The 15,660-nt window shown below is 44.0% G+C and overlaps 1 protein-coding gene across 1 annotated transcript in view; it reads right to left on the reverse strand.

Annotated features, from left to right (window-relative positions):
* Positions 1-15,660, reverse strand: part of ARSB (arylsulfatase B) — a 208,212-nt gene that overhangs the window by 34,528 nt on the left and 158,024 nt on the right. The window lies entirely within an intron of this gene.

The raw sequence follows: 15,660 nt of genomic DNA on the forward strand, positions 1-15,660 counted from the left end.
TTGCCAGTTAGGCTTTTTAATTTCTTTCTTTAAGACTGATTTTTAAACAAACCATTTAAGTTTAACATATGTCAACATGACATAGACAATTTTTGTAAACAAAAAAAAAAAAATTAAATGTTATCACCCTGCGGTTGGGCTGCCACAAATTGGTCCAGCATCACTCCGAGTTGGTGTAACACAGACATCGCCCTCCTGTGTGCTGCCAAGAGTTCAGGTAAGGTTGGTATTTCTGTTGAGGAAATTTACATTGTTGATGGCGGTTTTGTAAATGTCCATGCATACGGTGCCATAGTATGTGGAGCAGCATATGGTGGCATAATGTGGGTTTGGTAGCAAATGGGGCCATATCCTATGGATCGCAATATGGGGCCATAGTGTTAAGTGGCAGCAGATGGGTGCATACGGTTCATGCTTGTGGTCAAACACTTACGTTTTTGTTGCGCCTCTGACTCTTCAGATGAGGAGATAACAGCCCTTCCACGTCGAGTGGCAACACGTACTAGAAAATAAAATGTCTAAATAAAGAATATGCCAGCAACTGTTACACAAATTATAATTTCTCACATGCTTAAAAAAAAAAAAAAAAAAATATTGATTACCGGAGGTCGAGTCAGCTCCAGCTTCCCGGAGTGATACTGGAGAAAACACACCAATTGGGGATGAAGTGGAGGAAGCAATTTGTGGTTGAGGCGTTGAGGGGGGCGAGGGGGTCCTTACGGGCTCAGGTATCTAAAAATATGAAATTGAGCATTGAACATTTCCAAAGCGGTGAAAACATAAAAAAAAAGAAACGGTATTGTAATACTCCATTATTGTTTCCTCCCTGGAATAAACTTTGGTTTTTATTTACCGTTCGGCTTATGTGAACCATGACTTCTTTCCCCCCCCCCCTATTCTTGTAATTTTCAACCCAATAAAAATACTAATAACATGAACAAACGCATTTTATACACTTACGGACTCTGCTTCAGGAGATGCTTGCACCGCCTGGCTTGCGTGTGCTGCGGGGGATGTTGGTGCTGCAGGTGCTGATGGGGCTGGGGCCGCCGCATGCGCCGCTGTTTGGAAAAAACAAAACTGAGCGCAAAACCACTTATATTTGCGTTGTGCAATTTCACATGTGCGAATCAAATTTTTTTTTTTTTTTTTTACACTGTAAACCCTGTTGAAAAAAAAAAAAAAAAAAAAAAAACATATGTTTAAAACATACTATCTGGAACACTCACCTCGGTCCCTCCGCACTTGTTGTTGGAGGCTGGTGAGGAGGTCTCTTGAGCGAAAGTGCAGATCTGCCAGTTTTTTCCTGATTTGCGTTGTGGTGCGCTCAACTCCGAACCGGCGTAACAGTCCTCGCCTGATCCTCCGCAACACAGCCCGCTTGTGTCTCATGGGGTGTGCATGCGCCTGTCCACACGCATAATCGCGCCTCTCCATCTCCTGTACCAGGAAACGCATTTCGGCCTCCCCCCAAGGTGTAGCTCTCTGTCTACCAGCCATTGCTTCCTGTTTTGCTTTCACAACGCAGCAGGGACGGCCACAAGAACATCGTGACGTCACGACGTTTTCCCGCCTCATTTGGTGACGCTACTGCGTACTTTTAGTTATGGTACTACTGCGCGCTTATCGGTGACGCTATAGAGTCCACTTAAGGGCGGTTGTAAAATGGCGTGTTAACGGATCGCTACAGTGCTGATATTGTGTCGCAGGGCTATGTTATTTTTTTTTCTTTTAAAAACCAGTAACACTTTGAAAAGTAGCAACTATGTGAATTTATTGTTGTTTTTATCACACAAGAATGAAATAAACATGTTAAATAAACACTTTTGCTGTCTAGATTTCATGCTGCCAAGTAACAGCACCAGGCCCATTAAAATATTGGCAGTATTGGTCCCTGCAGGCCTTAGCATCATCACGGTTTCTTCCCCTTGCCAGTGCTTGAAGTCCAGGTACTGCGGGATCATTGTCGCGCCACCTACCAAGAACAACCTGACCATTTGTTGTGTCAACAGAGTCCACAAAGGCAGGCGGAGTGTAATCATTTGCATCACGGCGCCGCAGAAAATTGTGCAGCACGCAACAAGCCATAACGACCGAGTCAATGGATTCCAACTTTAGGTTTATGGGTGTGTGGAAAATCCGAAAGCGGCTGGCCATGATGCCAAACGCATTCTCAACAACCCTTCGTGCCCTTGACAAACGGTAGTTAAATATACGTGTATGCTCCGTCACACTTTTTTGTTGGTACGGTTTCAGCAGATTCGCATGCAGCGCGAAGGCTTCATCACCGACAAAAACAAAGTTGAGGTTGGCGGTTGTCTCTGTGTTGGGAGGCAGGTTCAGGTCACAATTGGTCAATCTCTCTCCAAAAAGTGTATGTTCTAACTCTCCACCATCTGAAATCCTGCCGTTCATGCCAACATCAACATTTATGAACTCGTAGTTTGCATTAACAAGGGCCATAAGGATTACACTAAAATAGCCCTTATAATTGTAAAAATAGGATCCACTTTTCGGCGGTTGGGTGATCCTCACATGTTTACCATCCAAAGCCCCCCCACAGTTTGGGAACTGCCAAAGCCGCTCAAAATCAGAGGCAATATTTTTCCACTCCGCCACTGTTGTAGGAAACTGGATGTAGCTCCTGAGGCTTTGAACTATGGCATTGCATGTTTCAGGAATCAAACTGCTGAGCAGTGACAAAGAAACGGCAGAAGAAAATTGCAGATCTTTCAGTGATCGTCCGGTGGCCAGGAATCTCAGCGTCACGGTCAATCGTTCGTCTACCGGCACAGCAGCTCGCATTTTGGTATTTCTCCTTTCAATCAATGGCGTCACCCTGGCTAGTAAAAATTTGAAAGAGTCCTCTGACATCCGCAGATAGTTCTTGAAATCCTGAGGATTGTTCTCCTGCAGTTCTCTTACGAGCTGCATGTGTGAGAATTCGGACCTCTTCGCCAACCACTCTCTGGTCCACATGCGCCGCTTTCTTTTGGAACGCCTCTCTTGCATCTGTTCCTCTTCATGTAGCCGACCAGCCTCCAACACCAAAGCAGCAGCCACAATAGCACGCTCTGCGCCGTTCATGATATACAAACTGCAACATAAAATAAAATCAATAGACGATTTGGTAACAAGAGCTTCATTTGTATAAAGCCAACACAATAATCATTAACAGTATTACTCTAAAAAAAAAAGGCATGGTACTATTGAAATACATACCTGGCAAACAGAGTTGTTCTTTTGATGAATAAAATGAATCCACTAATAAAAGCGCAATAGCGATTACAATAGGGACGCCGAAGCAACCGCGTTGTGAAAGCCGTTAAAATATAAACGCTGTAGCGACTCACACTGGAACGTTTAAGCCAAACCGGTTAACATCCAATATGCTTGGGAAAAAAGTGTTGAATGAGGCGTTCAAGCGTTGTCTTTTATAGCTTTTTTGTCAGATACATTTCGCACATTGTCAGCGCTGTGAAGACCAATAGGGAAGAGGAGGCGTGGCAGGTAAGTCACGCCTGTGTCGCTGAGCCATGCGTCGTTATTGACGTCGCTCATCGTTTTTAAAGCTTCAAACACAACGATAATTACTGGACAGCGGGACGTCAGCGATGGAAAAATGTACCTGCACATTCGAGCACGATCAGCGATAGCCGACGGGGGGTCCGGTCGCTGCTACCTTTCACACTTAACGAGATCGCTAGCGTGATCGCTGTCGCGTCACAATATCGGTGTCGCTTGAGCGATATCATTAGCGATCTCGCTTAGTGTAAAACCCCCTTTAGAGGTGTACTCATGTACTCACTATTGTTCCCAGCAGTTTAGACATTATTGGCTGTGTGTTGGGTTATTTAGAGGGCACAACCAAATGTACACTGTTATACAAGCTGTACACTGACTACATTGTATCAAAGTGTCATATCTTCAGTGTTGTCCCATGAAAAGCTATAATAAAATATTTACAAAAATGTGAGGGGTGTACTCACTTTTGTGATATACTGTTATGTGTCAGGATGAGAGCCATTGCTTGTTAATGCCTTTTTGTTCTTACATTGTGTAGATGCATGGGAAGCATTTTATACGCTTGTACCTTAAAATATGCTCTGCATTGTACGCATCTATGACGCTGCATTTCACACTGTAAGGGCTCGTGCAGGCGAGCGTATTTTCAGTCTGAGTGCGATCTGACAAGACATTGGATTTCACTCAGACCAAAGTTATTCTATGGGGCCATGCACAATTTTTTTTTTTTTTTTTTTACTTCAGCCCACACGCGACCATGCAAGTCAATGAGGAAACGTGGAAAAAATAATAAAAATCGGACCTCACTCAGATGACAAACAAATGGGGTACGATGCTCACAGACTGACAGAATGGAGAAGGTTGAGATTTTTTTTCCCCACTCATCCAAGAAAAATTGGATCACACTATGATCACACTCTGATTAAACTCTGATTAAACTCTGACCAGAGTCTGACTTTCATAATCAGTCAGATTTTCTCGGATGAACGAAAATATGGACATGTGACCCAAGCCTAAAAGTGACAGCACTTGACGATACTCTCTTAAGGGACCCTTAATTAGGTTCCAATGAGCGTAAAGGTGCTAGGAAATACGGACTGACTCAAAGACAGTCAATACGTAGCAAGCCTACCTCACTGTCCTCCTTTATCACTCTTCACTGCCAGTTTCCCATGTCCTTTTCATCCAAGAGGGGGCAGCCGCCCAGTCATGTTAGAAGACAGTTGTTCTAGTGAAAGGAGAATGTCTGGCTGAACCACCTATTGAGAGTACTCGTCAGCGGATGACAGGTCAGGCTTGGTGGCCAAACAGCAGTACACTTTACAAGTTTTTTTTCTTGTTGTGCCAGCTATGCAAATCACTTTGATACTTACTCAGTACAATATTCTAAACCATTTAGTGACTCGGTTATTACTTTAGTTCTCTTCTGGATTTCCTCCTAGATGCCCACTCTGGTTTGACCCTTCATTTCCTTGTGTACTCTGCCTGACTCTCCTGGACTCTGTTCCTACTTGTTTTGAAGTATGTAAGAGAATTTTGCATCAAGGTTTGTGCCTTCTCAGTGGTCTTGGTCCCTATGGCCAAACATTAATAAAGTCTAATAAGGAAAAGGACAAAAGTAAGGCAAAATGCAAACAGGTATTTTTCAATCCACTGTACTCAGCCTTTCTCAAGCATGTTTCTGTTCTAAGGTTCTCTGGTGTTTCCCCTTAGGCCTTATTCAGAAGTCAGTTTTTCTTGTTCGAGTGCTTTTCATAGCAATCAGCAGACAGCAATCGTACTAATGAGTCTATGGGGCTACTCATGGGTTCAATTTTCATCTCGGATCAAGTGGTCTGTGCAAAATTGCAGAAACGTCTTGATTTTGATCCGAGTGTTGGGTCAAAATGGGCCTGTAAAAAAAAATCGGCCAGCACTCGAATACCATCTGACTGTGGCATGATTTTAATGAACTTTTAGATTAGACAAGAGGAAACTTATTTTTCATGTACGAGAAAAACTGATGGTACTTGGACCAAATGCCGATGAAACTCAGATGAAAATCACTGATGAAACTGGGTCCATATTTCTTGTACGTGAGAAAACTGACGTATGGATGAAACCTTTCATCTCTTCGTTCATCAGTGACTACTCTCCAGATGCAAACTAGGTGTCCCTTCATCGAAATCCTGATCCTTGTAAAAAGATTAGTGAGTGAAAATCTGAGTCTTAGGCTCTGCTAAACAAAGTGGCTAGCAAAAGCCTAAGGCCGGGGTCACACTAACCGACGAAAAATACGGTCCGTAGTTTACATGCGTAATACGGATGAATGACCCCTAAATAGTGCTCCGTATATCATCCGTAAGCAAGGTGTGGTTGTGTATTTTGCGCATGTCAGCATCCGTATGTAATCCGTATGGCGAGATTTTCTCGCAGACTTGGAAAATTAACATTTAACAGTTTTGAGGCCTGCTAACTATTTAAATCATTAGCCTGCACCCTATTTATTGGCTCAGGAACAGGTGGCTGCCTCCATTCTGTCCATTTGTGACCTTGCCTTGACTAGGTGTGCTGCTGTTGTATGTGCAACATGGCAGACAGTCTGAGTTTCAATACAACTGAGCAGGTTCTCTTCAACTGGCTTTTGTCACGCCGCTTTGGTCAACCATACCCAGTTATAGTGGATCCGCGGAGGAGGAGACGCATGTGGGTACATCCACTTTTGAGGCAACGACTCACAAGAAGTCATTTTCACCGCCTCTATTCTTCTCTGCGGGAGCATCCGGAAAAATTCTACCAATACTGTCGCATGAGCCTTGCAACATTTGATAGACTCTTGGAGACAGTGCGCCCTGGGATAACCTTTCAGGACACAAGGATGCGCAAAGCTATATCTGCAGAGGAGCGACTTCTACTCACAATACGGTATGTACTACACAACCATATTCTCTATGTTCATGATGTGTTGCCCAAAGTATGTATTTTTTGCTTCTTGGACTAAGTTTAATGCCCTCATCTTATTCCAGATATATTTAAACTTACAGACCAGAATGTTATGTGTAATATGTACTGAATTTCACTTAGTCATTGTGCGACCAAATATATGTGTGTTAGTAGATCTGAATTAACAATTTTGGAATGTATATACCTGGTTTTTAGTTAATTTGTGCATTCTAAAATGTTACATTTCTGTTGTTTTTCAGCTTCCTGTCCACTGGCCTGTCTTATGCTGCCCTCCACCATGAGTTTCTCATTGGAAGATCTACCATTTCTGGCATAGTCAGGTCGACATGTAGTGAAATATGGTCAAGACCACATCAACTCGTCATGCCCCAGCCCAGGATGGAAGACTGGTTGAGGATATCAAGGGACTTTGAGGAGGAATGCCAGTTTCCTAATTGTATTGGGGCCCTTGATGGCAAACATATCAGGGTGCGTAAGCCGCCGAACTCTGACTTCCAATTCTTCAATTATAAACAATACTTTTCTGTTGTATTGTTGGCTCTGGCCGACCCTCAATACAAGTTTGTAATTGTTGACATTGGGGCCTATGGAAGGACGGGAGACTCTCGAGTCTTTATTACTTCCATTATGGGTTGGCGGCTATGCACCAACCAGTTGGATCTACCACCACCACGCCAGCTACCAGGCTCCACTCAAGAATCAGTCCCTTATGTCCTTGTGGCAGATGAGGCGTTTCAGTTAACGCGCAATGTCATGAGGCCATATCCCAGGCGCAACCTGGACCACCGGCGCAGAATTTTTAACTTGCGCCTATCACGTGCTCGGCGACTGGTGGAGTGTTCTTTTGGCATTCTTTGTGCCAAATGGCGGGTACTCCAGTATGCCATTCAGCGGAGTGAACAAAATGTTAATGAAGTTGTTAAAGCCTGTGTGGTTCTTCATAACTTCACCAGGATACGTGATTATTCCTCCTCTGCTGGTGTTGTGCGTGGGTCGGACAATGTGCGTAGGGCGAGACCACCTATCAACCCTCAACGTAGACCGCTCACTGGACTCAAAGTGCGTGATATTTTCACAAATTACTTTATGTCACTTGAGGGGGAAACTTCTTGGCAAGAGCATGCTGTGTCTATGTTATAATTTTTTGGTTTATGTCTGTCTAAATATATATATTTAAATCCCTTATGATTCTATGACTGTTTAATTGCATTGGTAAGCGTATATTAGTATGCTTACACCGTTTTTTTTAATTGAGACAGACGTAAAATGTAGTAGACAAATGTTTACTTTTGCCTTTTTTTTTTTTTTTTTGAAGCAAAACATATTATTGTCATATGAGAAATGTGGCAATGGGCCAAATTGGCCTTTGTGCAGATGTGAAAATTGGGTACAATAAACATTTTTGGACATATAAAACAAACAAAATACCATTAGGCTATAACAAAATGGCAATATTATAAATTTTGGTACGTCGGGGGAGGAGAAGGCGGAAGACCAGCCTGTGTTTGCTGCTGGCTACTTTGCCCAACTTGGCCATCGCCCTGTGTGGGGGCATACTGTTGCCCATGATGTGGGTAGTGTACTGCCTCCTGGGATTGTGCTTGGTACTGGCCAGAGTGATACTGGAGAGGGGCCTCTTGTTGGGTCTGGCAGGCCCGTGTCTCATACCCACCAATATAGCCATGTCGTCCCCAACCAGGTTGGGACCAGCCCCCAACACTGGGTGGGAACAAGTGGCCATATTGGTGAGGTTGGCTAGAGCCAGACATATGTGGCTGCTGTTGGAAAGGTTGGGTAGGGGGAGGAAGGGGGTGAGGTGTAGGCCCACGTATTTGAGGATCCTCAGAGCCTGCTTGAGCAAGCATGTGTGTGGGGTGTCTAAGGCGCATTCGATTTCTGGGTGAAAGCTTCCACCTCTCCAGATATTCAAATAACTCATATGGGGTATGTGCTTGCATCAAGCAGGATCTGAAAACATCCTCGAATACGGAGCCTCACCTCACGGGAAAGGGCACGAAGATAAAGGGCCAGGCTGTGTGAATATGCCTCCTCGCCATCATCATTATTGACTCTAGCCAGATAGTTCAGTACCCCTGTGTCCACATTGGTACGGGTATCTTGGGCAGGGATAGGGCGCCTTCTTCTTCCTCGCCGGGATGGTCCAGCAAGCTGTGGGGAGCCCCGGATCTGGCCAGTTGGGCTGCTGCTCATGTTGCCCTGCTCCTCATGTATGGCTGATGGTGCAGCAGCAGACGGTCCTGCTTGTGGATGTAGTCCTGGTGGTGGGGTTTGTGGCGCAGGCACTAGGTTTTCCTGAGAGGAATCTTCACCCATGCTTCTTGGAGGGGGAGAAGATGGGCCAGCCACCTCATCCCCTACAGACCCAGGATCTATGATGGGCTCGGTATCTGAGCCAGTTCCTCTCTCCGTAAGGTTGGACTGAGTTCTGTTATGAAATAGAACAGAGCCAAAAATAAATCAATTTTTTTGGCCCTGTAAAGTATCCGTGTAATGTGGTGTGAGGTATCTACTTACGGTCTCAGATCCAGAATAGGAGCGAGGAAGGAGAGGCGGTCATAATAGATGTATTTCCTCTTTATGTGGCCCACATCACCACTCCTGGACCGCTGCTGAGGTTCCCGCCTGCATAGGTCGCGGATGCTGCGCCAGCGTCTCATCACATCTTCCACTGCAATGTGACAGGAAATATTCTCAATTTCACATATTTGATAGGTCAAATTTGCTACCAGTAGCCTAGGCATGTGGCATTCTGTGGTGTGCTTTCTACCCAGGGTGGCATATATAATTGGGGCATCCAGGCCAGATACACGGGGTCACAATATTTCATGTATCAAGTAACTACACTTAATAACTTGGTTGGCTAGGAGGATGAAGAGCTTGTGGGCTTGGCCAAATTATGGCAGTGTAAAACCATGGGTCACATCAAAATCTACCCGCCTCATGAGGCAAAAAGTACAAGCACAGGAAGGGGGGGGGGGGGCTGATTCTAAATGCATTTTTTGACGTGAGGTAATTCTAAACAGTTTCTGGTTTGTACTTACTCAGTTGCTGCTGCTCTTCACGTGGCCGATCACTAAAATCGCGGAACATCTGGCCACATATGCGCCTCCATGACGCCTCCTTTCTTGCCCGGTTGGCATAATGGGCATCACGTTGGTCCCAGATTTCGGGCCGCTCCTGCACTAAGACAATCAGCATCTGCACATTGAGAAAATATGGCGCCATGACGCTGCTGTACTCCGTGGAGGCGTACTTCCTGGATGTCTGGAGCACTTTTTGAGCTCATTTGCATGTCTAAGCTTCCTGATGATGGATTGGCCCATTTCCTGTCACCTGCCAAAACACCTGCGTATTTCTCGCAAGTCACACGTGAGGTCCGTGTGTAATCCGTTTTTTTTGCGCACCCATAGACTTGTATTGGCATACTACAGGCGTAGTACGCTGACAATCGCAGCATGCTGCGATTGGCACGGACCGTAGAATACGGGCGAGAATTTTACGGCTGTTGGGAGCTGCCCCATAGAGAATCATTTGTCCGTGTGTAATGGGTGCTTTTAACGCCTCTCACTCGTCCGTATTCCTCTCTAGTGTGACCCCGGCCTAACTGAGGAAACCTGGTTTGAGCTGGAAGTTTGGCTACACATTGGTGCTACTATATAACCAGCTATTAGGTCATTAGGTGGTTGATTGAGTGTTGGGATAATGACTAGAAATGCAACAATGCAAATAGAAACATATTTGAAAAATTCTCAAAACGGATTTAGAAAAGTGATAAAAATATCATCAGCAACAACTAGCCACATTTTTTTTTTTAAAGGGGCTGCCGGGTTGAACAAAGTTCTTGTCAAATTTGCTATTAGGTCATTTTGAGTTTGGGAGTATTTGAAAGTTCCATCACTTAACTGCACCAATGATCAAAGGCCTAGTGATTTAAATGGGTATTATGCAATTCTCCAGTTCTCCTGTGGGGGCTCTGCAAAAATATTTTAACACTTGCTATGAGATTCCTCCATAGAGTGCTTATTTATTACTGGGGGCCACAGCAGCAGGACACACTGTGATCACATTACTCGGGGAGAGGGGGCTTCAAAGTAAAAAGAGAATGTCTGTTGAAGTCCGAAAACCATTTTTTAAAACACGTTAAGGACTGTGAGGGATCAAAAGACAAAAGTTGCTAACAGTAAAAATACACTGAAGCTGCCATAGGACCAAATGACTATTGATATAAAGGTTATTAATATGATGATGACAATAGTTCTTTAATGGGAGGAAATAATTTTTCTGTGCCGCGTAAAATGTGACTTTCAGAATAACCAAGTTCAAACACTCACCTGAGAACATGATAATGAATTGCCCTCGGATAGAAGATTAATGTAGCAGACTACTTGCCCTTTCTAACTTTGATGTAAATGTTACGTTTTTTCAGCTTAACCACATAAAAGGTCTTCTATGCATCCCTTGTGGTATCTGCACAATCGTCCATCTCTGCCACACTACATCTCGGCATATTTCTCCTCCAGATGCTTCTTATAACATTAGAATATACACACAAATCAAACATTGTCCACATTCATCCATTAGAAAGCAACTATTTGGTAATGCAGGGTAAGCAATATAGATAATCTGGAGTGATACTTACCAGGAAACATTTATAATAAAAAATAGAACCATATAATAATAATCTTTATTTTTATATAGCGCTAACATATTCCGCAGCGCTTTACAGTTTGCACACATTATCATCGCTGTCCCCGATGGGGCTCACAATCTAAATTCCCTATCAGTATGTCTTTGGAATGTGGGAGGAAACCGGAGTACCCGAAGGAAACCCACGCAAACACGGGGAGAACATACAAACTTAACTGGATTATATAATCTATGACAAAAAGATTGCCGCTCCCAAAATGTGACCAAGGCTGGAGTCACACTAGCGATTTTAAAATTGGTCCGATTTTGTTCCTGCAAAGTTGGACGAGTGTAATGCAAGCATCATGCTTTTTTCATGCAAGTACGATCCAATTTTTCACACTTAGCATCCAAATTACATCCTAATCCAGTGCGTTTGCTTTCTGATTTTAACATGAGATTTTACATAGAGAAATTCTCTATATCATTTACATATCGTTTTTAAAGGAAATACTCTTCAATACACACACATTATATATTAGATAGATAGAGATGAAAAGCTGGCAATTCATCTGCAGAGGAAAAGCCGACGGCTGGGGGCAATACCCATGGAGCTTCCCAGGCTATTAATATCAGCTCAACTGTATACTTAGCCTTTAGTGGCTATTAAAATGGGGGACCCCCCCAAAAAAGATGTAGCGTCCCCCTATAATTAACAGCAAAGCCTATGCAGACAGCTGCAGGCTGATGTTAACAGCCTAGGAAGGGACCATGGATATTGGCACCCCCCAGGCTAAAAACATCAGCTCTCAGCCACCCCAGAAAAGGCGCATTCTCTAAGATGCGCCAATTCTGGCACTTAGCCTCGCTCTTCCCACTTACGCTGTAGCGGTGGCAAAAGGGGTATAGTTGGGGGGGTTGATGTCACCTGAAAATACAACGGTGACATCAATCTCAGAGGTTATTAGTGTAGCGACGTCAATAAGACGCCCCCATTACTAACCCTATGGTCATATTGTACAAAAACACACAGACATCCAGAAAAAAGTCCTGAATTGAAAGAATGACAGAATCCTTTAATTAATCTTAATTAAACCATACTTACGGCATCGCCCATTCCACAGACGCCTTGTCATCTGCGAAAAGAGTTAAAATAAACAATATTCCTCACCTATATCACAGAAAAGATGATAATCTATTTGTCCCAGGATAGGTCTAGCTCACTTACATCTAGATGGCAGACTGCATGGTTGCATGATGCGACCATACAGCCTGTCATCCAGCAGCTCACCCTATTCCCCAGGATACTTCTGAAGCTGAAGATGCCAGAGTCTCCGCCCTTGCCTTATCGCCCGAGTCACCCCTCTGTCTGTTCTCTTCCTCCGCTCAGGGAAGAGGGGGCGCTACTGGGCACCGTAGTACACCAACCACACAAGCAAGGCAACGCAAACAAGGGTTAACAGAAAACTCCAGGCATGCAAAATATTCACTCACATATAACAGAGGAATGCACCAGGGCATGGAGGTAGGGGAATAAACCAAAATAGAGAAGGATAGGGAATTACCACACTTACAAACCAAGCAACACTCACAGATAACTCCTCCAACTCTCCTCATATGAACACCTCTCCCTCTGGAAGCCATGCAGCAAATGCTAGATCTGACAAGGATTTGCATCAGAGCCAAGATTATAAAGAGGAAAGGTGTGGCTGAGCTCAGCTGCGAGCTCAGAGAGTTTCAACATGTCAGATTAACCCCTGTTCTGCCAGAAGGAATAAACACCATTAAAATGAAGGAGAAGGGCTTCTTCTCAGAGCCGGAGTATGAACAATCAGACGCTGTGGTCTTCTGGCTCCACACTGTCGCAGTAACCCCGTGACAGTGATGCAATGTTTCACGAAATTGATGAGGGAGTTTAGCCACATCCCGTCCTGCTCATGCTCCTCCCATATTGGCATAGCTGGAATTAGTTTATTTCTAAAAGAGCAAACATAAGCAAAAACAATGCCAGCACTTCACAATTCAGAGGGAACTTGCACAAAAAAGATAACACCTTACAGAGTAAGGCTACATCCCCATGATGAGCTTTTGATATTGCAGATTTCCTGCAGCTCTTCTTCTATTGGAAGTAGCAATCCTAAAAGTCTCTATTGACCCTTTAACGAGCCTTGCTTTTTGACTTGGGATAAAAGCTAAACCAGAATCTCAATTTGCAGACACGGTCTTTCGGGATATTGTCTCTTGTTGGTAGGGCATGTTTAAATAAAGATGCTTTGTTTTTGATATTCTTGGTATTTGACAAAACTTTATTGATACAGCCATGTGCGGATTACATGCATTTTTTGTGTGTTTCTGCTGCAGAAACTCACTAAAAACGTGTTTGTTTTCTGCCTTCATAACATCCGTATTTAATGAAAGTCTATGGGAAAAATATGCACATTACACTCAGCGTACCTGCAAGTGAAACACACACCGCAGGTCAGGAACTGTAAGGCTGTGTGCCTACGATGCGATTTTTAAGCGTTTTTTCGGCGCGAAAACGTTTAAAAACCTCGCACACAACGCACCCCATGCATTCCTATGGCATTCCGCACATGCTGTGCTAATGCTGCGCTTTCTTCCGCGGCGGAATCGCATCGCGGAAAAAAACGCAGCATGCTCATTCTTTTTTGCGGAATCGCAAAGAATTGCCGCGATTCCGCACCCATAGGAATGCATGAGAATCGCTTACTTACCGCATGTGGCTATGCCCACCATGTGGGAAGTTAAGCGTCTCATATGCGGTTGGTACCCACGGTGTGGAGGAGAGGAGACTGTCCTCCAGGCCCTGGGTACCATACCCCTGTAAAAACAAAGAATAAAAAATAAAAAAAATCGGGGTATATTTACCTTCCGGTGTCACGCGCAGCCTTCCCGGGCCTCAGCGTTCCCAGTAATGCCTTGCCGGCCTCAGCGTTTCCAGTAATGCCTTGCGGCAAGGTCCTGTGATGACGTAGTCTCGCGTTACTCTAGCGGTCTCGTGAGATCACTATAGCAACGCGAGACCAACGTCATCACAGGTCTCGCAAGGCATCGCTGGGAACGGGAGCGTCGCTGAGACTGCGCTTGTCGTCGGATGGTAAATATACCCCGATTTTTTTTTTTAATAATTTTTAACATTCTATCTTTTACTATTGAGGCCGCATAGGCGGCCTCAATAGTAAAAAGCTGGTCACACTTGTCAAACACTATGTTTAATGAGTGTGACCAACCTGTCAATCACTTTCCAAGCGATGCTTCAAATCGCTTGGAAAGTGCTTGAATATCGCACGCGAAAATCGCGGCAAAATCGCGAGGAAAAAAAACGCGCAATTTCTGGATAGGAGTCCAGTTTTCAGTGTCCGGATTAAAACGCAACGTGGGCCCATAGCCTAAGACGCTATAGTTGTGATAAAGCAAAAATACCTAGCATCAAAGTGTGACCATAAGCTCATCGAGGGCACACAGCCTAATACATAGTTCAACACATACCAAGAGGAGCGAGGGCCCTACTTGTAAGCTTACAATCATATCCCTAATAGGGCCAATACATCTTAACTACTTGTGTGCAACAAAATCATTCAGCCAACAGCTGGTCCTCCTGGCTTCCCTTTCCCCATGCACGCTCAGCTGGACAGAGCGTGCATGTATTCAGCATGTGGAGAGGGAAAAACAAAACAAACAGGTGTTCTTTAAAAATCCTGATCCTTTCACCCTTTGAGTTCATCGACAGTGGAGAGTCAGGGGGACCCTAAACACAATAGATGGAAGGCTGGTCCTGCCGAAAATTGCAGATATGGCCCGAGGACTTATGTCTAATGTGTAAGAGCCAGTCTTTAGGAGACCCAAGCCTAAATGCAAGCATTTTCCACGTTGTACATCATACATATAATTACACATCTCCAACCATCAAGTTTTATAAAAAAAAAAAAAAAAATTATAAACCCATGTGCAGCTAGCTAATGGCTAATTGTAAGATTACCGACATAAACCAGCAGTAGTTTATTATTTGCGTGAACGGAAAAAGGTATTCCTCATTGATCGGTAACACATTTCGGGATCTGGCACATAAAGCGGTATTTCCTTACTGCAATATCTGCTTTTAATAAAAGAATTCGACTGGATATATCGTACTGGGCTTCTCCCTTAATTACGCTGGCTGCCAAATCTAAACACTCGTCTGACCACACAGCCATAAATACTGACCACTCCTTGCTTTCACGAAATATAATGGAGTTGTAGTCGCTGTGTGTGTGTGTGGGGGGGGGGGGGGGGTGTTCGACTGGACATTTAATAGTGACACATTAGCTGGGGTCATCAAGGGGTTAAAGAGATAGAAACACTAACAAATTGTCTAAAAATCATTTAAAGTATTCATTTCTTAGTTTTTATGGGAACAAGTGACTAATGTCCCATATGAAGCAGCACTTCCAGTGCCCGGTCACAGAAACCTCTTTTCCGTCTTAATCTATTTTATTCCCCGTGCCGATTAAACACAATTAATCACAATTCTTTGCCAAAATAAAC

The sequence above is a fragment of the Dendrobates tinctorius genome, unplaced genomic scaffold (assembly GCF_039654945.1).
Source record: "Dendrobates tinctorius isolate UK_male_01 unplaced genomic scaffold, ASM3965494v1 ptg000083l, whole genome shotgun sequence".
NCBI classification, from domain to species: Eukaryota; Metazoa; Chordata; class Amphibia; order Anura; family Dendrobatidae; genus Dendrobates; species Dendrobates tinctorius.